Source organism: Oncorhynchus mykiss, chromosome 2 (assembly GCF_013265735.2).
Source record: "Oncorhynchus mykiss isolate Arlee chromosome 2, USDA_OmykA_1.1, whole genome shotgun sequence".
NCBI classification, from domain to species: Eukaryota; Metazoa; Chordata; class Actinopteri; order Salmoniformes; family Salmonidae; genus Oncorhynchus; species Oncorhynchus mykiss.
This window is the reverse complement of record NC_048566.1, coordinates 97755375-97765226: the sequence shown is the minus strand read 5'-3', so window position 1 is coordinate 97765226 and position 9852 is coordinate 97755375. Positions and strand designations below refer to the sequence as shown.

The following is a 9852-nucleotide window of genomic DNA, read 5'->3' as shown; positions in this document are numbered from 1 at the left end:
TAATTCTCTCCTTCTCTCTTTCTTTCTCTCTCTCGGAGGACCTGAGCCCTAGGACCATGCCCCAGGACTACCTGACATGATAACTCCTTGCTGTCCCCAGTCCACCTGGCCGTGCTGCTGCTCCAGTTTCAACTGTTCTGCCTTATTATTATTCGACCATGCTGGTCATTTATGAACATTTGAACATCTTAGCCATGTTCTGTTATAATCTCCACCCGGCACAGCCAAAAGAGGACTGGCCATCCCACATATGCTCTCTCTAATTCTCTCTTTCTTTCTCTCTCTCGGAGGACCTGAGCCCTAGGACCATGCCCCAGGAATACCTGACATGATGACTCCTTGCTGTCCCCAGTCCACCTGACCGTGCTGCTGCTCCAGTTTAAACTGTTCTGCCTTATTATTATTCGACCATGCTGGTCATTTATGAACATTTGAACATCTTGGCCATGTTCTGTTATAATCTCCACCCGGCACAGCCAGAAGAGGACTGGCCACCCCACATAGCCTGGTTCCTCTCTAGGTTTCTTCCTAGGTTTTGGCCTTTCTAGGGAGTTTTTCCTAGCCACCGTGCTTCTACACCTGCATTGCTTGCTGTTTGGGGTTTTAGGCTGGGTTTCTGTACAGCACTTTGAGATATCAGCAGATGTACGAAGGGCTATATATATAAATTTGATTTGATTTGACCTGATCTTGCCTCCTCCCGACCACCTTCCATGTTTTAAGACACATTATTTTAGAGCTGTGACACACTGGTCTGGACAGGAGGCCTTTTGTAAAAAAGGCATCATTTGCTCAGAATTGGAGCCGACACATTGGTTGGTTCTCTCAACAACAACGACAGGACTTTGTGTTAGCCAGACTAACTCATAGGTGAGTCCCATACTGGCATGTTAAGTCAGGGAGCATTAATAAAGTGTTATAATGGCAGAGGGTTTCAACCACACTACCTCTTACAAATTGGATCTGACAGAACATTGTAACGACCCTGGGTTTATAAGCGAGGATATCGGACTCTGCCTCCCGAGCATTGCTTTTGCGTCACAGTCGATAGCGCGCTGGACTTCGGGCTAGAAGGTCGAGGGTTCGAGACCTGCTCCCTGCCTGTTTCATTACAATGTGAATGTTCTAAATATAAAACAAGGAAAGAAGACACCCCATGCTGAAATGTACAGAACCTGGTATTCCCAGGCAGTCAGCCGGCCAAGTACTAAACAAGCCCAACCCTGCTTAGCAGCCGAGGTCGGGCGGTTTCAGGCTAGTATGGCCGTAAGCAAAGGAGTAACTCTTTCTACACGATAAAAAGTTGATGAGTCCCTGGAATGAACCTCTTCCAATTCCTCTCTGTTTAACTTTTATTTCACCTTTATTTAACTCGGCAAGTCAGTTAAGAACAAATTCTTATTTACAATGACGGCCTACCAGAAGGTTAAAGGCCTCCTGCAGGGACGGGGGCTGGGATAAATATAAATCTAGGACAAAACACACATGACAAGAGAGACAACACAACACTACATAAAGAGAGACCAAAGATAACATAGCATGACAGAAACACATGACAACACAGCATGGTAGCAGCACATCATGGCAGAAACACATGACAACACAGCATGGTAGCAGCACATCATGGCAGAAACACATGACAACACAGCATGGTAGCAGCACAACATGCCAACACAACATGGTAGCAACACAACATGGCAGCACAACATGGTAGCAACACAACATTGCAGCAACACAACATGGTAGCAGCACAAAACAGGGTGCCAACATTGGGCAAATGACAACAGCACAAAGGACAAGAAGGTAGAGACAACAAAACATCACGCAAATTGAAATGTCTTTCAATATTGGCTTTACAGAAATATTTAAATAGAGATTGACAGCTTCTAGTGTAAAAAAAAAAAAAGCATGTAGAGGTCTAATTTTTATCATAAGTACACTTCAACTGTGAGAAACGGAATCTAAAACAATCCAGAATATCACATTGTATGATTTTGAAGTAATTAATTAGCGTTTTATTGCATGACATAAGTATTTGATACATCAGAAAAGCAGAACTTAATATTTGGTACAGAAGCCTTTGTTTGCAATTACAGAGATCATATGTTTCCTGTAGTTCTTGACCAAGTTTGCACACACTGCAGCAGGGATTTTGGCCCACTCCTCCATACAGACTCCTCCACTCCTCCAGATCCTTCAGGTTTCGGGGCTGTCGCTGGGCAATACGGACTTTCAGCTCCCTCCAAAGATTTTCTATTGGGTTCAGGTCTGGAGACTGGCTAGGCCACTCCAGGACCTTGAGATGCTTCTTACGGAGCCGCTCCTTAGTTGCCCTGGCTGTGTGTTTCGGGTCGTTGTCATGCTGGAAGACACAGCCATGACCCATCTTCAATGCTCTTACTGAGGGAAGGAGGTTGTTGGCCAAGATCTCGCGATACATGGCCCAATCCATCCTCCCCTCAATACAGTGCAGTCGTCCTGTCCCCTTTGCAGAAAAGCATCCCCAAAGAATGATGTTTCCACCTCCATGCTTCACGGTTGGGATGATGTTCTTGGGGTTGTACTCATCCTTCTTCATCCAAACACGGCGAGTGGAGTTTAGACCAAAAATATATATTTTTGTCTCATCAGACCACATGACCTTCTCCCATTCCTGCTCTGGATCATCCAGATGGACATTGGCAAACTTCAGACGGGCCTGGACATGCGCTGGCTTGAGCAGGGGGACCTTGCGTGTGCTGCAGGATTTTAATCCATGACTGCATAGTGTGTTACTGATGGTTTTCTTTGAGACTGTGGTCCCAGCTCTGACCAGGTCCTGCCGTGTAGTTTGGGGCTGATCCCTCACTTTTCTCATGATCGTTGATGCCCCACTAGGTGAGATCTTGCATGGAGCCCCAGACCGAGGGTGATTGACCGTCATCTTGAACTTCTTCCATTTTTCTAATAATTGCGCCAACAGTTGTTGCCTTCTCACCAAGCTGCTTGCCTATTGTCCTGTAGCCCATCCCAGCCTTGTGCAGGTCTACAATTTAACCCTGATGTCCTTACACAGCTATCTGGTCTTGGCCATTGTGGAGAGGTTAGAGTCTGTTTGATTGAGTGTGTGGACAGGTGTCTTTTATACAGGTAACAAGTTCAAACAGGTGCAGTTAATACAGGTAATGAGTGGAGAACAGGAGGGCTTCTTAAAGGAAAACTAACAGGTCTGTGAGAGCCGGAATTCTTACTGGTTGGTAGGTGATCAAATACTTATGTCATGCAATAAAATGCAAATGAATTACTTAAAAATCATACAATGTGATTTTCTGGATTTTTGTTTTAGATTCTGTCTTTCACAGTTGAAGTGTACAAAGCATGTAGAGGCCTGTAATTTTTTTAAAGTAGGAAAACCTGAAAAATCGTCAGTGTATCAAATACTTGTTCTCCCCACTGTACATCAGATAACATGGACTGCCACTCATACAGGTAAAGACACCAGTACATAACTTACACACATTACAGAGTTAATACTGTATATTGTTATTGTGTATATATTTCCAATCAGCCATTTTATTTTTTTAACAACTTTATTACTTAGCTATTTGTGGATATTTTTATTTAGGAGAGCTTGCAAGTAATCATTTCACTGTACCGTTTACACCCTGTATCCTGTGCACGTGACAAATAAATGTTGATTTGATGATCAACTCACCATTCATATCAGCTGTCATAGTCAATAGAATAGGTGACTGACTTGACCAACACTATCTAGTCATCATTGACATTGACTAAGGGGCAGTATTTTCATTTTTGGAAAAATAACGTTCCTGTAATAAACGGGATATTTTGTCAGGACAAGATGCTAGAATATGCATATAATTGACAGCTTAGGATAGAAAACACTCTAAAGTTTCCAAAACTGTAAAAATATTGTCTGTGAGTAAAACAGAACTGATGTTGCAGGCGAAAGCCTGAGAAAAATCCAATCCGGAAGTGCCTCATGTTTTGAAAGCGCTGCGTTCCAATGCGTCCCTATTGAGCAGTGAATGGGCTATCAACCAGATTACTTTTTCTCCGTATTCACCAAGGTGTCTACAGCATTGTGACGTAGTTTTACGCATTTAGCGGCTACATTGCGCAAGTGGTCACCTGATGCTGCCAGAGTGACTCTCGGGTAAAATACAGAGGTAGCCATTACTCCAATCTGTCCTACTGAAAAACGAATTGTCCCGGTGGATATATTATCGAATAGATATTTGAAAAACATCTTGAGGATTGATTATAAACAACGTTTTCCATGTTTCTGTCGATATTATGGAGCTAATTTGTAATATTTTTCGGCGTTTTCAGTGACCGCAATTGCCGGGCGATTTCTCAGCCAAACATGAAGAAAAAACGGAGCTATTTCTCCTACAAAAATAATCTTTTTGGAAAAAAGGAACATTTTCTATCTAACTGGGAGTCTCCTTAGTGAAAACATCCGAAGCTCATCAAAGGTAAACGATTTAATTTGATTGCTTTTCTGATTTCCGTGACCAAGTTACCTGCTGCTAGCTGGACAAAATGCTATGCTAGGCTATCGATAAACTTACACAAATGCGTGTCTATCTTTGGCTGTAAAGAATATTCTGAAAATCTGAGATGACCGGGTGATTAACAAAAGGCTACGCTGTGTCTCAATATATTTCACTTGTGATTTTCATGAATATTAATATTTTCTAGGGAAATTTATGTCCGTTGCGTTATGCTAATTAGTGTCAGTCGATAATTACTCTCCCTCTTGTGGGATGGGGAGTCACTAGTTAACTACCTCAAATGTAATATCCATCATGATTCTAATAAAAGAACCACCCGGTTAACTTGGTCTACTTTTCCTTTACAACGGCAGGGGGTGCACCGTTCCTGGAGGTACTGCAATACCAGGTCGATGCGTGGAGTGGACGGAGCAAGCCCCTATTCCATCTCCCTATTCCAAAAATCCCTTTAATATACGGTCTACATTTTGAAAATCCATTTACTGTTTTGCAACAGCTCTGTGTCTTATGGACTCTGTTCTAAAAACTCGACAACCTTGTTCCAAGAAAAATGCTTGTAGACGATTGAGAAACTGTAATAGGTTGTTTCCGGATTTAAATAGTACAAGATTACAGTACCATGAGGGACAAAAATGCTGACAGCACCTGGTATTCCCAGGCAGTCTCCCATCCAAGGACTAACCAGGCCTGACCTTGCTTAGCTTCCGAGACCGGGCGTATTGTATTGTAATGTGTATATGATGCACGTAAACACTTCACTGTACCGTTTACACCCTGTATCCTGTGCATGTGACGAATAAACGTTGATGTGATGATCAACTCACCATTCATATCAGCTATCATAGTCAATATACAGTGGGGCAAAAAAAGTATTTTGTCCGCCACCAATTGTGCAAGTTCTCCCACTTAAAAAGATGAGAGAGGCATGTAATTTTCATCACAGGTACACTTCAACTATGACAGACAAAATTAGAGAAAAAAATCCAGAAAATCACATTGTAGGATTTTTTTATGAATTTATTAGCAAATTGTGGTGGAAAATAAGTGGGAGAACTTGCACAATTGGTGGCTGACTAAATACTTTTTTGCCTCACTGTATCTCTGCAGTTTTCTCTTCTCTTTGCCAAAATTCATCATCAAAATTCATCATCTCTCCCATGTCTTATTCGACTAGTAGTTGTTCTGAAATGTTTATTGCTTGCCAACATTTTACTCCCTCATCTATGTTTAATGTGACACACATGCATCAATTATTCCTTTCGGGTTGCCTATCCTGACGTGACGTTTGTAGTATAGAAAGTATTTGACTCAGATATGTGCCACAGAAAGTATTTGACTCTAGCCACAAAATGAAGTAAATTAGAAGTGGGGGGAGAATTTCTGCCAAAATACTTGGAACCATTTCCCTGTTTGACTGCTAGGTGTTATGGGTATTATGACTCATACTGTGGTACTCTATTGTAGGCTGTGGCAGTTAGTGGTTATGATATGAAGGTTTGGCTTGGTAAGGTTTTTTTTCGCCTGGTCAGACAGCTGATGTGTTGTGCACTGAAGTCCACAAGTGAAGGTTAAAGGTGAGAGGAGGAGAGCACGTAGGTGCCAGAAGGAATTATCCCACGATCAAAGGGATCGTGCTGTTTTGAAAATGATCTGTGTTTGCGTGTGATCAGGGGTGTATTCATTCCGTTGATTCTGTTGAAAAACGTTTCTTAAAGCGAAAGCAAACGGAACCAAACGGGGATAAACATACCTGAATTTGTCCAATGGAAACTCTCATTTGCAAATGTTGGACTAATGATTACACTCTAGATCAGCTAGATGAAGGCAAGATTGAACAAGGCGGTATTGAATGTGTCAATAATGTCTGTCATCTTGATTACTCAAAAGTCTCTCAACCTGTGTTCACCTACGTTGTAAACTTTCATTCATAGGCTAGGTTGTAGCAACCTCATGATGGGTACAAGGACAGTATCATGTAGTAGCCTAAACCTAACTTTCAGTATGAATCAAACCAGTGTAGTTTTTATTCATCAATATAAAGTATTTTCTGCATAATGGCAATTAAAGTGCATGATATGAAGTTTGCTGTAGTGACCGACTAAGCTTAATTGTAAAAGTATGCCTCAACAGAGCCATGTTTGCAAAAGTGTATTATGCGAAGCACACATTTAGTTAGGCAGCCAGGACCGTAGGACGCATTGTCGGTCTAGCTCTCACTGCAGTCCAGTGCCATGGACATCTTTGAAGTTTGGCCTCTAGTAATTCAGGTGGGCAACTTTATAAAGGCCTCCTCACAATGACCTTATCATGCAAGGCTCTACAGACAGATAAAAAAATACACAGGCTATTTTTGCGTTGATGGTGTATGTATTGAAGTCAACTGGGGCGGCAAATAGCCTAGTAAGAGCATTGGGCCAGTAACTGAGAGGTTGCTGGATCAAATCCCTGAGCTGACAAGGTACAAATCTATTGTTCTGCCCCCTGAACAAGGCAGTTAATCCACTGTTCCTAGGCCATCATTGAAAATAAGAATTTGTTCTGAATTGACTTGCCTAGTTAAATATATTTTTCAAGTGGTTCAACATTCAAATGCGTTTTGATTGACCACATAGGAGAGGCGACGGTCGGTGGAAGTCTGGCGCCACCAAGTGGACAATTATTTTAGTTCCCTTGTGGCATCAACGCTTCCTGAGATATTATATAAAAGATAACATGTTATGTCAGTATTAATTATTTCTCCAACCCCTATTTGCTAGATTATTATTCCAATTTAGCTGTAAATCTGGTTTGAACTCAATAAGGATTTGTCTCGTTTCAGATTGGAGGGCGGATGTCCACGTCACTTTGGAACCTACCAATGTGTTACATTGTAACAGTGAAAAGTGTATTTTCCCGACGTTGATCAAATCCCAGTCTATGCCACCATTTTTTTTAAATAGCATCATCTTTGATATTTGTTGTAAAGTGTACAGAGCTCATTTAGGTGTAACCTTTACCGGATTTAACGTGTCTGAGAACGGCACCTTCCTCCCGAAAGCATTGCGGTATCGCTTCTCGGCCTTTTGGCTAAGATCAAGTGTAGTATCTGTTCTTATCAGTTCCCTGGCGGCTCTGCACTCCCAGAGCATGTGCCTCACCGACTCTTCTTGGCCGCAGCCTGGTCGGGGGCACGCGGATGTCCTCGCCATGCCCCGTGAGTGCATAACGGCCCTGACCGGGAGGATCTCGTGGGCGACCATCCAGGACAGGTCCCGATGCCGATTCAGGAGAGCAGGATGGGCCACGTTGCGCCAAACCGTTGTGGGCTCACCTATAGCGAGCCCGCGCACTGGACACACTGGTTCCCGATCCTGCACAAGAGAGAGAAGAGAGCGGTGTTTTGTTAAAACCGTGACTGTTTCTTTTTCCAGTTTAAAATGTCTTAAAAACTTCTGGAGCTGGACGTAGTGCGGGGGTAGCAGGAAAGAGACTGGGGCTCGCAGGTCGACTGGGATCAGCCTCAGAGTCCTGAGGTAAGATCCCAGCCAGAACCGTGCGAGGGCCTGGGTCTTGTTGTTGACCGGGGAGGTGGCAAGAGTCAGATGTAACGCTGTGTAGCGGCTGCCCAGGAACAAGTAGAGGTCAGGCAAGCCTTTCCCCCCCTTGGACCTGGGCCTCTTGACCACCTCCCTCCTCAGCCTCTCCCACTTGCATCCCCACAGGAAGTAAAACAGCGTCCGCTCCAGGTCTAAAATGCTCCTTCGAGGGGGGATAAAAACAGAACTGATTAATAAAAGCACAGGTAAAATCACAGCTTTAATGATTAAAACCTTGCCCTCAAAAGTCAGCTGTCGTAGTCCCCAAAAACCCAGTCTCTGTCTTACCGTCCCCAGGATTCCGCTCCAGTTACCGCTCCCTCCTCCCCCCCGGTCAAACTTTACCCCCAGTACCCTTATGTCCGTCAGTTTAACTGTCAGAGGTAGTCTGGTCAAGTCTGGGTCTGCCCACGGTCCGAAGAATTGGGCCTCTGTCTTGTCTCTGTTCAGTCTCGCCCCAGAGGCTCGTCCGTACCAGTCAGTCCTGTCCAGAGTCCTGTCGACGGATAAAAGGTCGGTGCATAAAATGTTGACGTCGTCCATGTAAAAGACGCACTTGGCGGTCATCCCCCCACTCCCCGGGATACCCACCCCACTGATCCCTTGGTCCCTTCTCAAGACCTGTGCCAGTGGTTCAATACAGGCCACGAACAGAAGGGGAGATAACGGACAGCCCTGACGGACGCCGCAGTGTACTCCCACTGCTTTTGACAGATGCCCATTTACAAGGATTTTGCTGGTGATGTCCCCGTACAGCAGTCCCACCCAAGCTAAGAACCTGTCCGGGAAACCCATTTTTTGCAGTACCTTAAAGAGGTACTGGTGCGAGACCCGATCAAAGGCTTTTTCAAAATCTAAATTTAGGACTACAAGCCGCATGTTTCTGTCTCTCGCATAACAGATGGCATCTCGGATCAGTATCAGGCTGTCCGTGATCTTCCTTCCGGGCACGGCACAGGTTTGGTCCGGGTGGATCACCTCCCCTAAAACAGAAGACATTCTGAGTGTTAAAACCTTGGTAAAAAGTTTACAATCAAAGTTTAAAAGGGTAATCGGTCTCCAGTTTTTCAGGTCCGTCCTGTGGAAGGAAGCAGGCCCCCTGATCACCTCGTGTCTGCCAGCAGGGGAGGACCTAACACCTCAGCTCGTGCTGTATGGGGTGGGCCGAAGGCCCATTCCATCGAAGGCCTTCACCAAGCTCTGGCCCACCCTCACGTGCCTGAAGGAAGCACTGTGGTCCTCCCGTAACCTGCTGGTAGCGAAAAACGTAGAGACCACCCCCCAGGCAGTGGCCATGGTAGCCACGGAAGCCCTGGGGTGGTACGGAAGGAAGGGGGCCTCGACCCCAGGCGACGGGTCCCCCACAACATCAGTTTAATATCTGATACGTCCCCTATCTGGGGACCATATATTAAATTGATTTTTGGAATAGGGAGATGGAATAGGGGCTTGCTCCGTCCACTCCACGCATCGACCTGGTATTGCAGTACCTCCAGGAACGGTGCACCCCCTGCCGTTGTAAATATAAATTGGACGAAGTTAACCGGATGTTAGTTTTATTAGAATCATTACGTTTGAGCAAGTCTGTCAATGATGCCTAGAAAGTGGTGAAGCCACTCGGCCCTGACGCTTTTATGCCGTTTGTATGTGTATAAAATGATGTACAAACATACAGATGAGCTGTTTTCAAAGGAAATGCAACAAAACTTCCAGAAAACACCTGTTCTTACTTGCACCAACGAAACGAGACAAATCCTTAT

At 44.4% G+C, this 9852-nt stretch overlaps 1 long non-coding RNA gene and 3 pseudogenes across 1 annotated transcript; 3 read left to right on the top strand and 1 right to left on the bottom strand.

Moving 5' to 3' along the window:
* The first annotated feature begins 4426 nt into the window (after positions 1–4426).
* On the top strand, positions 4427–5345 carry LOC118943870. Its single transcript, XR_005039179.1, has 2 exons — positions 4427–4478; positions 4871–5345. It is a non-coding gene; the product is annotated as an uncharacterized LOC118943870 (long non-coding RNA).
* On the bottom strand, positions 4869–5082 carry LOC118944204 (annotated as a pseudogene).
* Positions 5346–7563: 2218 nt separating the features above from the next.
* On the top strand, positions 7564–7663 carry LOC118944211 (annotated as a pseudogene).
* Positions 7664–9499: 1836 nt separating this feature from the next.
* LOC118944208 lies at positions 9500–9597 on the top strand (annotated as a pseudogene).
* The last annotated feature ends 255 nt before the right edge of the window (positions 9598–9852 follow it).